The sequence below is a fragment of the Calidris pugnax genome, unplaced genomic scaffold (genome assembly GCF_001431845.1).
Source record: "Calidris pugnax isolate Ruff unplaced genomic scaffold, ASM143184v1 scaffold269, whole genome shotgun sequence".
In the NCBI taxonomy this organism is placed as follows: Eukaryota; Metazoa; Chordata; class Aves; order Charadriiformes; family Scolopacidae; genus Calidris; species Calidris pugnax.
In genome coordinates, this window is record NW_015091347.1 from 1,357,689 (window position 1) to 1,373,417 (window position 15,729).

General features: G+C 50.9%; 1 protein-coding gene across 2 annotated transcripts in view; it reads left to right on the forward strand.

Annotated features, from left to right (window-relative positions):
* Positions 1-15,729, forward strand: part of KIRREL3 (kin of IRRE like 3 (Drosophila)) — a 266,584-nt gene that overhangs the window by 168,975 nt on the left and 81,880 nt on the right. The gene's annotated exons all lie outside the window — the stretch shown is intronic.

The window sequence follows — 15,729 nt, forward strand, 5'->3', positions numbered from 1 at the left end:
CATTCCCTCTCCTCTCCTCTCCTCTCCTCTCCTCTCCTCCCCTCGTGCATCACAGCCCCCAAACCCCCCTTCTCTCTTACCTTCTTGCACAAGGATGCATGAACGCTCCCCAGCCCGTTATAAATCAAGAAAGAGGGAAAGTTTTTACCAACCCTGCATTTATTTACACAAGAAAAAAAGCCACACACACGCGCACAAAACCCTGAGCAAATATTGTTTTGAGGATTGGCCTGAGGGTCAGCAAGGAAATGCAGGCAAAACATCTGAGCCACTGAAGGGTGGAAATTGTGTAATAAAAATAGACTCTGCGAGTCTGACGAGTGGAGAGAGGAAGAGACTCCCAGCTTTTTATCCAGGGAGCTGTTCCTTTTACTTTTAAAACGTTTCTCTGGGGTAACCAGTGGTGCCGTGGCCAAGAGAATCTCCTCATCCTCTCCCTCGCCGCTCGCAGCAGCGACTCTTACTCAAACCAAACCCTCTCTGGTCTGATCCCCCTTCCTGGGGATGGCCGGCTTCCAGCAACCTTGCTGTGTCTTCGCGCGTCGCTCAAGGTGTTTGTAAATGTTTGCACACAGGCGAGGAGCCCATCTGCGGGCGCCTTGGGCGCGCGTTGGCAGCCGCGAACACGTGGCTTGGCAAAGGGTCCAAGCTGGCAGCGCCCGCAGCGAGCGGCAGACACACGCAGCACCCAGCGCTTCACTGCGGGGCTGGAGCCGCCTGTGAACCCTGGTGGGGGCCCTCAGCTCGCCAGACCCACGTCCTCACCCATCTCCGTGTCTGGCTCCTTTCCCTCACTGCAAGGTCATGGAGGACTTTAGGTACCATCGAGCTATTTTCCTGGCTCATCCTGGCAAGTGAGTCCTGTTGTCAAGCACCTGGGTGATGGACAAAGATGACGTGCACAACTTGGATGGGAGGGAAACGTGCAAGGACAGAGCAGAATTTCACTGAATTTTTAGAGTTGGAAGGGACCATAGAGATCATCTAGTCCAACTCCCCTGCTGAAGCAGGATTGCCTAGAGCTTGTCAGAGCATGTTACTCAGGAGCATCCAGGCGGGGCTTGAAAATCTCCAAAGAAGGGGACTCCACAACCTGTTCCAGGGCTCTGGCACCCTCACTGGGAAGAAGTTTTTCCTCCTATTTGAGTGGAACCTCTTCTGTTCCAACTTGTGCCCGTTGCCCCTCGTCCTCTCACTGGCAACCACTGAGAAGAGTCTGGCTCCCTCCTCCTTCAACCCTCCCTTGAGATACTTGTAGGCATTAATAAGGTCTCCCCTCAGCCTTCTCTTCTCCAGACTAAAGAGTCCCAGCTCTCTCAGTCTCTCCTCATAAGGGAGATGCTCCAATCCTTGAATCATCTTTGTTGCCCTTCGCTGGACTCTCTCCAGTAGTTCCCTGTCCCTCTTGAACTGGGGAGCCCAGAACTGGACGCAGGATTCCAGTTGTGGCCTCCCCAGTGCAGAGCAGAGGGGGAGAATGACTTCCCTTGACCTGCTGGCCACACTCTTCCCTACGCAGCCCAGGATTCCGTTGGCCTTCCTGGCCACAAGAGCACCCTGCTTGCTCATTGGCATTTTGCTGTCCACCAGGACCCCTAGATCTTTCTCTTCAGAAGTTGTCTCGAGCAGATCCACCCCTAACCTGTACTGGTGCCTGACATTCTTCTTCCCCAGGTGCAGGATCCTGCACTTTTCCCTGTTAAACCTGAAGGTCTCGAAGGCACTAACTTTCAAGTGCAGCCAACTCGGAAGGAAGCTTTGACACTTTGCAGGGGTAAGGAGACCTTCCCAAAACCTCTAGGCTCTTCTTAAATGTGGGCAGCAACCAGCTAGACCCCTGTTTCCCCCTCTATGGTGCTTTTTGGGGTGACCTTGAGTGTGTATTGCCCAGACACACATGCAGACAACTTGATAAGCATGCTCCTGCTTCCCTTTCTTGTCTGTACAAGTGTTTTTCTCTTATCCGGTAGTATTTTGCAAAACTTCACAAGCTTTTAGTGGTAAGACTTTTGCTAAGAGGCCGTTGATAAATGTGGAGTAGATGGCAGGAAGGCTTCCGTGCCGCATTCTCTTCCTTTCCATTGGAAAAAGTGGCTTATCTACCTCGGAGAATAGAGGTTCTTCCTCCTTATCCACGCTAGAATCTTATCTAAACTAGTTCAGGTGGTGGAGCCAAGGGAAGGAAATAATTAAGCAAGAGACAGGTGAAATGCTGACATTATTATTACTTAAATGGCCCAAACCTTTTACCTCATGGGTTTTTTTTTTGTTTTATTTTACTTTTTTTCTACTGCTGGTGACTCGTAACAAAAGAGAAATTGTTTTTTCCAGGTTATCTTCCCCATCCACAAGCACGCAACTTGGCCCCCCCTCCTCCCCACCGAAATATAAATCTCGTTTAACTGGTCCTGTTGGCAAGACAGAGAAATAATTAAGGCGAAGGTGGCTGAAATGTTGATGTTATTACTGTAATGCAGCAGCCTGTTTAGTTTCTTTGCCGATGAAATGCAACCAGGGGAAAATCAGTTTTAAAGATTACCTCCCAGAGATGCAAATTGAGGAGCGGAAACCATGTAGTCAGGAAGAAATGGTCTCAAACTAGGAAACATTTCAAAGTCTGTGACAGTCTCTTAGGGGCTTTTAAGACCACAATTTACCTTTTGACTGCATTCTATTTTCTCTGAAATCCTTTATTTCCCTCTTATTTATTGACTGGAGAGACAGCACAAAAACGAGAAAGTGATTCTGCAGCCGCTGGTCTTAAAAATCCATAGAAGAAAATTATTCTCAAGAGGGTGGTTTTTTTATTGTTGTTGGGCTCCTTTTTATTTTTTTTCCCTCCTCCCTTCTTTTTTAGCACTCTGTGTGAACCAGGGCTTAATTGAATCACTTTGCCATAGAGGGGCCTCGAACTGGAAGGTATCAAGGTCAGCGCCGTCTCGGAGCGAGAAGCCCTGATTAGAGAGCAGGGAACAGTGGCAATAATGTGGTGGGATGCGGAGAGCCTCCGAGGTCCAAAATGACAATTCAGGAACTGGTGGCTGAACTGTGATGGTGTGCTCCGGATGGACTCACTCTCATTTTGAGGGTGGGACTCTGGATTGAGAAATGGGCATCTAGGGTCCTTGGGAGAGCATCGTGCTCTTGGGTGAGCATCGTGCTCTTGAAGGAGCATTGTGTTCTTGAAGGAGCATCATGATCTTGGGTGAGCATCATGTTCTTGGAGGAGCATCACGCTCCTGGAGGAACATCGCACTCTTGGGTGAACATCGCACTCTTGGAGGAGCATCACCATCTCCAATGAGCATCTCTGTCTCAGTGGCAGGGAGGGATTTTGCAATCCACACCGTTAATCCACTCCTGTTGTGGATGGAGTGATGCTCCTCACTCGTAGAGAGAAACATCAATGTGTTTATTGTATAAAAGAGGGATTTAACAAAGTTTGATGGCAAATGCAACTGTGTTTTAACAAGACTTTATGGTGAGGCACACTGGGTTACGTCCTGCCTAGAGGACAGGGTCAGATGGAGCGTTCAGGGAGACCCTCCCATTCAGCCGAGGTTCAGAAAGGACCCCCTGGCTTTCTAAAGTCCTTCTCAGAGGAGAAGGACTATCAGAGGAGAGTCTCAGAGGACTTCTGTGGGGGTGGCTGGATCCAGTCCTTGTCCCAGACTTGTCAACAGCTTGTGTATGAAGGATTATATATGCACAATCGCTCATTTATATCATGTAGCTATGATTTTGAAGTTTAGCCATCTATTAGTCACCTACCAAGGATCTGTTGTGGCGAGGAATGCTTTAACCTGGAGGAGGAACCTGAGTGGGTGTCCCTACTCAAGGGGAGATCCTGGCATGCAGGAGAGCTCAAAGGGCTCTTGAGCATTTGGCTGTTGATGGGGGTGAGATGATTGACACGAAAGCATGTGGAGCCAGATGATGCCTTCACAATCAGATGCGCCCACGGTGACCGCCCCAGGTGGTTATGGCTTGGGTAGGGTTGTGGGACACAAAGGTCGGGTTGGTGCCTGGGGAGGGGGAGCACTGTCACAACTCCCCTTCCTCCCGATTGAGTCCCTGTCTCTCTGCTGGAGCAGGAAAGCCCTCTGCTTGCAGTGGAGAGGCAGGGGCTGCTCCCAGCCTCATGTATCGCCTTGGGATGGGGAGCCAGGCTGGCTGGCGTTTGGTCCCTCCCAACAGGTCATCCTGGGGACCTGCAAAGCACCAGTTCAGCAAGGGGTGCTCTTCAGCAACCCTAGAGGTGACAACCAACTGTCCTTCACCCCCTTCCCAGGTCTCACCAGGCATCCACCTTCCTCCTAGGAGCACACACATCTCTACCCTTGTCTCCCTTCCAGCTGGCTTTAGCTCCCAGCCTGGTCCCCTTGGCCTTGCCCCTGCCCTGGTGACCTCCCATATCCTCTCGCTCCTCATCTGATGGTTTCCCCCCATTGTGCACGTGTGTGGTGCGCACGTTTCTGTCTGCGGGTGTTCCCTGCTGGGTTTGATACCGAGACATGCAGGAAAAGAAATAATAAATCATAAAGATGTCCCGCAGTGCTGGCCTAGTTAGACCGTACCCGGCTGCAAGCTAAGTCTGCTGCCCAAGCGAGCCCCCCCAGAGACGGCTCTGCTTGGGAGGAAATAACTAGATTAAAAAAATAGTGCATCAGCTTATGCTAATATGGGTCAGAATCCGTGCAGCGCAGTAATTAGAACCTAGATATCAGAGATGAAATCCTTTTAGGCCATCCAGTCTGCCTTTCAGCGAGCTGTGTTTAATTACTCCTCTCCCAGTGCCTCTCAGGCCTGCTTTCTCAGAAAGGACCTCGTCAGGACATCTCCCACTCCTCCGTCGCTAAGGTTGCCCACTTGTTGATACTTTTCTACTTCGTTTCTGAGGTGGCACAAAAAGGATCTGGGCAAATCTGCACTGAAGTCATACCCTGAGGACCAAGCTGTGCCTCTCCTCCTTCCTTCCTCTGCAGGACTTTGAGTGGCACCACCCTTCAGCACAAGGATGTCCACAGCTGGATGGTGGTGTGGTGTAGTGGGACAGGGAGCTCTGGGAGAGCTGCAAGAGGGGTTACAGGCTCAGGAAACCTCCCATTAGATCTGGAGCAAGGATTACCATGCACAAACTCCTCAGATTGGGCTGCTCCATTTTCTCCCTCCATGGCTTTCTGTCTCGGCTCCCTGGACAGGACTTGGAGGTCCTTTGCTCCCTAGTGCTGTTCAAAGGTACCTTTGACTGGCGCAAAGGCAGGAAGGAGGATGGAAGGGTAGAATTGCAGAGTTTTGAAAAGTTTCCCTTTTGGAATGAAAGATTTTGCTACAATTGAACTGAAAAAAAAAGAGGCTGATTTGGGCAAGATCTTCACCAGAACGAAACTGTTTCTTTCAAGCCCACCTGCCTTGACAATTGCCACCCTGGGTGTGCGTGTCCCCGTTTGCCTCGTGGGCTTGGACATCTCCCATGTTAACATGTGGCATCTCCTGTGACGTGCTGTCCTGTGGCTGGGAGCCCCAGGCTCTCCTGGAGGCAGGAGCTGTGTCACAGGAGAGGTCTTGGTGGAGGTTGTGTCCATTAATGAAATGGACACAAATGAAATCAGAGCCATTACCACCCATCTCCCAGCTTTCCACGGAGCCTGCCTCCTGCTCTTCCTCTCTCCTCTCCACCTTCTCTGATTTCTGCCACTGTTGCAAGCTCCAGGAGGAAGAGCATCCCTGGGGATGTGGGTCGAGGCAGTGGGACCCCTGCAAATCCCCCCTTGGCACTAGGACACCCCGCTTCCCTCCACACCTCCATTGCTGCGGCGAGAGCACCCTCTCCTGTCTCAGCCTGCCTCACTGCATTTTTTTTTCCCCTGCTCCCTTCCCCGGCGTTAGAAACCAGAGCTGAGGTTCTCCATCACCTACCGGGGTGAGGACACGGGTGGGCACCCAGCAGCTCAGCACCCACACCCCATCCATCCCTGACCCCCCCTGCTCCTGGCAGCAGCACTGAAAGCCTGATAGGAGAAGCGGGGGAACATTTAAGTGAAAAAACAATTTCTAGGAGAGGTCTGTTATAATTACTAATTAGATCTAGTTATAATTATCCCTCTTTGCAGTCCCATACCTGCCGCAGAATAGCTCCGGTTCCTCCTAACAATTAACAGAGAAAGTCTTTTATGATACGCTGGGTGATTACATTGCAATTGCAGCCTCCGTGGCGAATGCTTCCTTATTAAAGAAGGGCCGATATTTACAGAAGAACATTGTGATCAAATTAGGCTAAAATTAACTGGAGTAAATTAAGAAGACCAGGTTTTTTTCATCCGCTTCCCTTTCTTTTCTGCCACGGAGTCGCCTCTGGGCTGGTTGGTAACGCTCTGTGTTGATTGCAGTACTTGACTGGGCAAAAAAAGATACAGAAAGCGGTAACAAACCATTTCTCTGCTTTGCCTCGGTGTGAAATCTGCATTTGCATCTCCCTCTCGCTCCTCCTCCTGCTCTTCCTGAGCCACAAAACTACCAGACAGGACCCAAACCACCAGCATTTGCAGCTCCCCCCAAGCTTTAATAAGCCACTAAAGGCTCCAGGCGCTCATCACACGCTTCCTATTTTTTCCTGGGTTTTCTCCCAGCAATAACAGGAGACCTGGATTTCCCCCTGCGATGCTAAACCCAACACTCACCTGCACTTAAGGTGCACCTTAATAAGTCCGAAGCGAAGGTTGGTGCTCAGAGTTAGCAAGAATCACACAACGAGGAATTTGGATATAGTTTGGAGTTTTTTTAATAGCAATGGGCCAAACAAAATAATCATCAGATGGTTTGAGGTTTTCCTTTATTATTTTTTTTCCAGGACCAACGGAATTATTGGTGGGCAGAGTGGGATTTCTGGGAGGGTTGACTCTGCCTATAGGCGTTCAGGAGGCAGCTGATCACAGAATCACAGAATCTTCTAGGTTGGAAGGGACCTTCAAGATCATCTTGTCCAACTGTCAACCTAATTTTGACAAAAATAAACACCCACACAACAAACAAAAAGCAACACCATCACTAAACCATATCTCCCAGCACTACATCAACCCCTCTTTTGAACACCTCCAGGGATGGTGCCTCAACCACCTCCCTGGGCAGCCCATTCCAATGGCTGAGAACCCTTTCAGTGAAAAAATTTTTCCTAATATCCAGCCTGAACCTCCCCTGGCGCAACTTGAGGCCATTTCCTCTTGTCCTGTCGCCTGTGACTTGACAGAAGAGACCGACCCCCACCTCTCTACACTCTCCTTTCAGGGACTTGTAGAGAGCAATAAGGTCTCCCCTCAGCCTCCTCTTCTCCAGACTGAACAACCCCAGCTCCTTCAGCCTCTCCTCATAAGACTTGTGCTCCAGACCCCTCACCATCTTTGTTGCTCTTCTCTGGACCCGCTCCAGCACCTCGATGTCTTTTTTATGGTAGGGAGCCCAAAACTGGACACAGTACTGGAGGTGGGGCCTTACCAGTGCCCAGTACAGGGGGACAATCACCTCCTGAGTCAGTGTGGGGTAGCTTATGTGGACTCTTGCTTTGCTCATTCCAAGTAGGAGGCTGAATTATCCTAAATAATAGTGTAGCAGAGGGTGGCGGAGGTGCTGAATAATATAGTCTCTGGCCCAAGCCTTTGGATAAATTATCCTTCCAGTTAAAATTCATGAATTTGACAGGCTTTGCAAATTGCATCTTATTACGGATTCACCAACTTCTCCACCTTTGCCTGATTGCCTCGTCCCTAATCCTCCAGATCAAAGTCACACCGAACGGGGGGTCCCTTATTGCATCTCTAAGGTTTTTTCCCCTCTTAATCCGGGAGCTCCACCCTAGTTCTGGCTTAATGTTTCCAAGGCAATGTCTGTGGGCTGAACCTCCACCCTGGCGACTCCGCTTTGAACTTGAATTCCCAGTTGGTCCCTGGATGTGCAAAACCAGGCCAACTGGTGGCACATCTGCAGCGGGTAAGGAAGCTGTTAGTATGGACCACACCGTCAGCGAATGCAGGAGAGGGACACAGGGCATACCTTGGATGGACTTTGGGAAGATACTTTCCAAGGATGCAATAGCTGAGATGAAAGCTTTTGCAGTGAGCACACCAAGACACTCTCTTTTTCCTCCTTTGTTTCAGTGGAAGAAGCTCACATGAAGTCTTTGGAAAAGTTTTAGGTTTTGTCTTCTTTCTTCCACTTTTTTTTCTCCAGAGAGGAAGAAAGAAGAGAAATGAGTGAGTCAAAATGAGGGGAAAATCCTTCCTTTTTTCAGGTTTTTTGTCACTGGAAAACCAAAAATTTCCATATTGTCTGCCCAAAATGAAACGTTGGAGTTTATTGTCCTTTCTATGAAAGCATGGTGATTTCTGATGAGCTCTTTGCCTGCTTTTTTCAGTGACTGCAGAGCTGGCAGCCAGGGAGGACTCCTGTCAGAACGGGGGGGGCTGGAAAGGCTAGTGCCAGCAGCACACATCACTTTGCCTCATGGTGGCACTTGTCATCCCTTGGTGGGTGCCAGGGTGGAGGGACAGGTACCGAGACAGAGAGGTGGAAAGGGCAGAACCACCTTTGAAAGGTGTTTGCGTTGCTCCCATTCCTCCACCCTGAGCATTTCCCTCGGAGATGGGGCTGGTGATGGTCGTGTCTGAGGATTTTCCTTCTGAAGGTCCTTCCCTGGGGAATCGGAGAAGGAAAGGGAGTGTTTGCTATTCACATTACACCCGAATACTCACAAGAGCTTGCCAATTAGCCAGCCACGTCACCCAGGCTGGGCTGGGATGTCTTTCTGGAGCCCTACCTCACTCCTCCCGCAGCCTAGTTGCAGTGAAGGGGAAAATTAACAATGCTTTTTGCTGTGGGGACAATTCTTTCATGCCAATCGCTTTTGGAAACTGGCAAGCACTGGGGTTTTTTATTTGCAAAAAGCACACAAGGGGTTGTTGGGAAGAGAAGGCCACCTCAAGTCAGGTTTCTAAATTGATTCATACCATCCCAGGCACCACGGAGAGTCTAAAAGAGGAGAAATCAAACCCTTCTCAGACATGGCAGAGCCAAACCCCTGCGTGAAGTTTCTTCCCTGCCCTGTTTCTCAGCCTGCCTTTACATTAGTGCAGCACAACAAAGAGTTAATTGAATTGCCAAAAAAAAAAAAAATAAGCCCAGGGCAGAAGCAGCAGCATCCTTTCCTCCATTGTAATGAGTCCTGCGTTTTCTTAACGTATTCCTGCTCCTCTCACCGCTCTCTTGACCTCTCCGCATTGCTGCACACCCCATTCCTGGTTAGGATCTCCAGCCGCTCTTTGTAGAGCATTGTCAGCCCTAATTGCTTTCTGCTCGGACCCGTAACACCTGCAGTTCAGCAAGAACAGAGCAAAGCAGGACAGAGGAATCGGTGTTTTAATCCCTGGCTTTGCTACGGCGCTCGCGACTCTGGGCATCCCTACTCGACCAACTGTTTTTGAACAAATGGGGACAGCAAGGAGCGGTTGGGGTACACCGGTCCCTTTCTCTTTGGGGATGTGGGACCCCAATTTAGCTGGAGGGGGTAATAATGAAGAAATAATTACAAGCCAATTACTGGCTGGGGGTAAGGTGGGGGTGGCAAATAGCAATGTCACACTGTTGTCCTTATCAGCCCATGTGGACCCCCCCGGAGAAGGGCTGGCAGGAGCCAACACAGCCAGGGTGAGCCACAGCTTGGGAAATCAGGGGGTGATGCTGGGGGGGCTTGCCGGTGGGTGGCGTGGCACATGGGAGGACCTGCGGGGGCAACTGGTGTGTCTGGAGGAAAGCCTGAGGTTCAGAGGGATGCTTTTGTGGTTTTTATGCTGGCACAGCGCTTGGTTTAGCCCTGGAGGGCTGAAGTGTGGTGACCAGTATCGGGGCTGAGAGGGCAGTTGGCGCTTGCTAATGTCTCTCCAGCAAGTAATAGTGTCACCCATCTCCTCAGCGTGGTCCAAATATGTTGGTGACTTGAGCCAGGGACCATGAGTCCATCATTTCCCTGCCCTACAGGACATCCTTACTCATCTGAACTTGCAGCGTATTCCTGTCCCCAGCTCTTCCCAGAGTTGTCGCTCCCCCAGAACCAGTGGCAGGCCAAAATTTCCTGTGCAGATTAGGATTTCCTCACTTGCCTGGCTGGAAATGGTGTGAATTCACCAGCAGGGGGGTGCTTGGCTGGGGTGGGATGCAGTGGGGACAGCAGGTTGAGCAGATGGAGGGAGGGACGTGTCCTCAGTAGGCAAAGAGAAGGAGGACGCCCAAGCCTAGAGCTGAGCAGCCCAAAGTGAAAAGCTCTTTGGTGTTTCTGTTCATCACAAACACTCCTCAAACAAGCTCTGGCGCAAGTGCAGCTGTTTTTAGATGGGTATAACCCTTTTTATTTGAGGCGAGGGTTTTGTTTGTGAACCTGCTGCTTCGAGGTGCCGGGATGAGCACCGTCGCGGGGAGGCGCAGAAACGGCTGCAATGCACAAGGTGTCAGGTCCCCAAAGCCTTGAGACTGCATGAAGAATCGAGGGAATTTCTAGTGAAAATAAAAATGCTTTACCTCTGTTATTGGTACAGAACATCCCAGGGTCATGTTCTGAAGCTTTGCAGTGCTGAGGACTAGAAATGTGTTGGTTTTGTCTGTGATGAAAGACTCCGCTCCTCTCCTCTTCGAATGGATGTAGGATCTGGGCTGTAAGAAAAGTGAGAAATGATGTGACGAGCTGGGTACAGCTGCTATGGATTTGGTGGCTCTGAGTTTGCTGGCAGAGGTTCCCCACCCATCCCTTCCACCCCACAGAAGCCAAGCAAGGCGTTTCCTCCCTCAAAAGCCACCCAAGACCCCTGGGAGCTCTCCTGGACCGCATGTCTGGGAAGGAGATGACCCTCCAGGTGAGCAGCTGTACCCTGAGCTCACTGATCCCTCCCTGGGGTCACAAGCAGACCTCAGGGTGGAGGGATCTCCTCATTTGAGGTCATTTTGCCCACACCCCAATGCCCAGCACCTGCCAGGTGCCACCAACCTGAGACCAGCACAGGACTCCTGCCCAAGGACAATTCAAGAGCCTGTGGTGAGTCAAACCACCTTCCCCTCTGCACACTCTTCCTTCTCCATCTGTCCTTCCACGGTCCCCCCTCCTCTGGTGACAACACGAGCTCAATGGAAAAGCAGCAGATGTTCCTTTGATTTCAATTTACTCACCATTTTAACCTAATGCAAATGGTATTTTGCACCCAGCTGTGACGAGGCAGTCTGGGCTGAGGCCTGGCATCCCAGATTCCTGGAGCTTTCCTCCCTGTCTCACAGTGTTGACGGCACTGACTCGCTTCCAAAAAAGCTTCTCCAGGAGGTTGAATCTGCCAGGTCTTCAGGAGCAGCTCTGCCCTGACTCAGCCCCTGCAAAAGGACTCCCACCAGCTCCTGCACGCTGGCGAGGCAGTGGTGGGATCTGCAAGAGAGCATCCTTTTGGCCTGGGTGGAAATTTTTGTGTGTGTTCAGGAGGTTTCTTGCAAAACGGAGTAATAATTGAGAAGGAGAACAGTCAATAGCGAGTAATTCATCTGCCAGATTTAGCTTCGCTTTCCCCTCCAGGATTGCAGCAGCCAACTGCGATTTCCTGACCTTATCTCCTCTCTGAGTGGGTAAACAACAAACAAACTCTTGTGTCGCTGCCTGGAGTGGCTTGAAGATATTCACCAGCAGAGCCAGTTTGTTTGTCACCAGATGGGCAACATGGGGCTTTCTTTTCCCCCTTCTCCCCAAATTCCTCCGTGTGTGGATGCAGGTCCCGCAGCCTCTCACATGCCCAGGCATTACAGAATCATGGAATCACGGAACTGTTGGAGTTGGAAGGGACCTCTAGAGATCCCCTAGTCCAACTCCCTTGCTAAAGCAGGGTTGCCCAGAGCACATCACTCAGGAGCATCCAGGTGGGGCTTGAAGATCTCCAGAGAAGGGGACTCCACACCCTCTCTGTTCCAGGGCTCTGCCACCCTCACTGGAAAGGATTTCCTCATATTTGAATGGAACTTCCCATGTTCCAGCTTGTGCCCATTGCCCCTCATCCTATCGCTGGAAACCACTGAAAAGAGTCTGGCTCCATCATTCTTCAACCCATCCCTTAGGTACTTGTAAACATAGATGAGGTCTCCCCTCAGCCTTCTCTTCTCCAGGCTAAAGAGTCCCAGTTCTTTGAGCCTTTCCTCGTAAGGCTCCGATCCCTCCATCATCTCTGTTGCCCTACGCTGGACTCTCTCCAGCAGTTCCCTGTCTCTCTTGAACTGGGGAGCCCAGAACTGGACGCAGGATTCCAGTTGTGGCCTCTCCAGAGCAGAGCAGAGAGGGAGAATGACCTCCCTCAACATCCTGGCCACACTCTTCCCTACGCAGCCCAGGATTCCAGTTTAGGATTAACAGGATTACTACTGCACTGTCGGGTCTGCGACCACTGTTGTCCTTCTAGATCACACAGTGCATAGTCCCAGCCCGCGTTGGAAGCTCGGTAGGATCTTGGTGCACAAAGAGCACCCACAGCTCCCTCCCACCACCAGCTTCAGGCCAACCCTCCACCACCAGCATCGCACGCTCAACAGCCCTCCATCTCCTGAAGGACTTTGTACCATTCCCAGGTGCTGGGACCAAAGATCTTCAGCGTGGGAGGTATGAGCCCAGGGAAAGCACCAACGCATCTCCCAGTCCTCACTGTTTCCCACTTCCCTAGGCAAGGCAGGGAAACAACCTTTTACACCCCTGCATAGCATAAATATGTGCTCTGCAGAGCCAAAAGTATCATGTGCCTCTGCCTGGGCTACTTTTCAGACCATTACGGTGGTCCATGGACCAAAAAAGAAATGGCACACCAGCCTGCCAGTGGTGCTGGTCCATACATCTATTCCTGGAGACCCCTCCCTCCCTCCCACTGGAGTCCAATGGGCAGGAGGGGAAGGAAAATCCTCACTCATCCCCCCCCAATTTTCCCCTGGAGCAAAGCGTGGGAGGAAGGAGCGTGGACAGCATGGAGCCCATCGGCAATCTCAGCCTCTCCGACACTCAGCCTCATTACGAACGGTGATCCCCTGACACGGAGCGGCAATTTACAGACACCATTAGCCTACGCCGGAGACAGAGAGATGGCGAGGATGTCCTATTTTCCGCACCTCCTGTATGCCACACGATTCACGAAGGATAAAAATAATTAGCCGGCGTGTCTCAGGGATGATTGTCAAGTGCCTGGGGGCTGGGCGTTCCCCCTATGTGCTGTCCTTGCCTCCAACACTTGGAAAGTGAAGGAGAAAACTTTGCTGAGAGGCCGGCTCTGAGCAGCGAGATGCTGCTGGCTCCATAGGATTGAAGGAAAGAGCTTTGATTCCCTCCCCTGCCTCCCAAGACCAGGCACCCGGCCAGGACCTCATCGTTCCCAGCCAGTTTCCCCACCAACCACCACTTGGGTCCCCCTTTTCCCAGCTTTCTGCCTCTTCTTGCTTGCTCTCCACCATTTAACCCACCACCTCTGGGCCAACGTGCCCTGCCTGTGTCTCTGCTCATTAAGGCACAGCCAGTCTCAAAATGAGAGCTCATAAGGTGATGGAGCCACAGCCCTCTTTGAGTCCGGAGCTGGGTGACTTTTTTTTTCATCACTGATAAGTTATTTGTTGTGTGAGTCAAAGCTCACAAAGCATTTTCAGCTGGGAAAGGGCAGCAGAGGGATTTGCATTCCCGAAAACGTCCATGTGAAATGAAAGGTTAGGTGTGGGAAAACCCAAAATGTCTGGTTTGATATCTTCCAAACATCCCCCTCTGTGCTAACTCAGCACTTCTTGTTTAGCAAAACTGGCCTAAATTCCCAAGGAGTGTTCCCTTCCTATCCAGCACAGCCTGAGCTTCTCTCCTGCCTTCCCCCTTCAGCTGTGGGGCAAAGCCCTGCACCCCCTCCCCACCACACCCCCCGGCCGCTGCCCCTCGGACAGGCTGACTTTGTGCTTTCTCATTTCTCTCTTCCCTTTCCTTTCTCCCTGTCATCTGACAGCAGCCTGGACCTGAGTGATTAAAACCTCAGAAGGCAGGAGGGGGACTGTGATGGATGCTTTTGGTAATGCCGGTAGCATCTCTATCTGCACGCCCAGCTGGGGAAATCCATCTTCCACCACGCAAGAGCTATTGCAGCAGAACACAGGGGCTCCCGGCAGCCCCTTGGCACGTGTCTGACCGTAAGAGGGTTGGTGGCGATGGGACATGCCCAGCATTTTAAGTGGCCTCCCCACTGTGGTGTGAGGCAGGTCCTGCCCTCCTCCTGGAGATGCTGTGATGGGACAGCTCGTGTCCCATCCCACAGGAGCAGTGGGCACCGGGGATGTCTGACTGCCGGGGGTCAGGGAACGCATCATGACCCCTCTGGGTCTGTGCTGGGCAGCCTCTGCCACCAGGAAAAGTAGCCAAAAGCTGTGGCCAGAGATGGCCAGGCATCTCCTATGGCATCTCGTGCTCTCTTTGTATGTATCAGGAATAGATCCAAACCAGCTCAGAGTCGGGGGGCTGTAGCATCCCATGAGCATCGCCTTGGGGCTCCAGACCAGGGCTCTGGTGCTTGTGTTTACTTTTCTGTTAGCATTTATGGGTTTATTATATGCTTTTATTAATCCTCTGAATTTATTAATGCCTCTGGGATCCATTTGTGGGTCAAACTGAATGAGAGCTCCTCACGCACTCAGTGTTTTTGGACGGTGGGAATAATGTGAAAGGTCTGATAGAGCCCAAGAATAAAAAGCTGATATTCCATTAACAAAAATAACATCGCCTCCCAGCTTGTTCTGCAGCCCCTGAGACTTCTCTGCTGTGGCTGAGCAGGGTCGTTTCTGCTTGGACCTGTGATAAAACCGAGCACAGTTGGTGAGCAGATACTTGGTGCGGTGGGAGTTGAGATTTAGGGGATAAATAGTCACGTCTGCCATTTAAGGAGAAGAACAGGCTTAGGGGGGGTTGCAGCTTTCCACCCATGATATCTCAGAGATGTTACATGGAGGAAGAATATCTAGAACAGCAAAAAGAAAACAAAAAATAACCCAAAAAGTCATAAGGAATTGCAATTATTTCCATTCTGTCGCAGTAACTCCTGGGAGTTGTCACTCAGACACCTTAGGCTCGCTCCCCTGCTCTTTCCTTGCCTCATTTCCCAGGTCAGGCTGAACCTGCTCAGATGCACCGTCACCCTCGTTCTCCAAGAGCAATGAGAGCCCCCAACCGAAATGTTTCCCCTGTCGGCGTGTTGTTGCCTTTTTTGCTATTGATTCCTTAATTAAAGAAGAATAAAATTCCACCGAAGCAGACATTTCTCTGAAACACTCCATCAGTCAAAAAAAAAAAAAAAAAGGGAAAGGAAAAAAAAATCAATATCGTATTTAGGAAAAAAACATTTGGGCACAGATTTTGGAGCAGCCCTGGGCAGTGACGGCAAAGAAAGGACACACCGTGTCCTGCAGCAAGTGAAGGGCTCTGTTTCCTAATGAATTACACACCCTCACCCCGATGAGCCTATGAGCACCTCCCACATCTCACTATTTTACTATCGAGCATTGCTGAGTTGTAAACTGCTCCTAAAGCAAGGCACCTTTCCAGATCAATTTATCTGGTGGGGGGTGGTGATAGGAAGCCGTAATGTACCATTTTCTTCCCAGAGCACCAGGGTCCTGCTGGCAGGATGGGTTTGGAGGGGACTGCGTGCTGCCGGG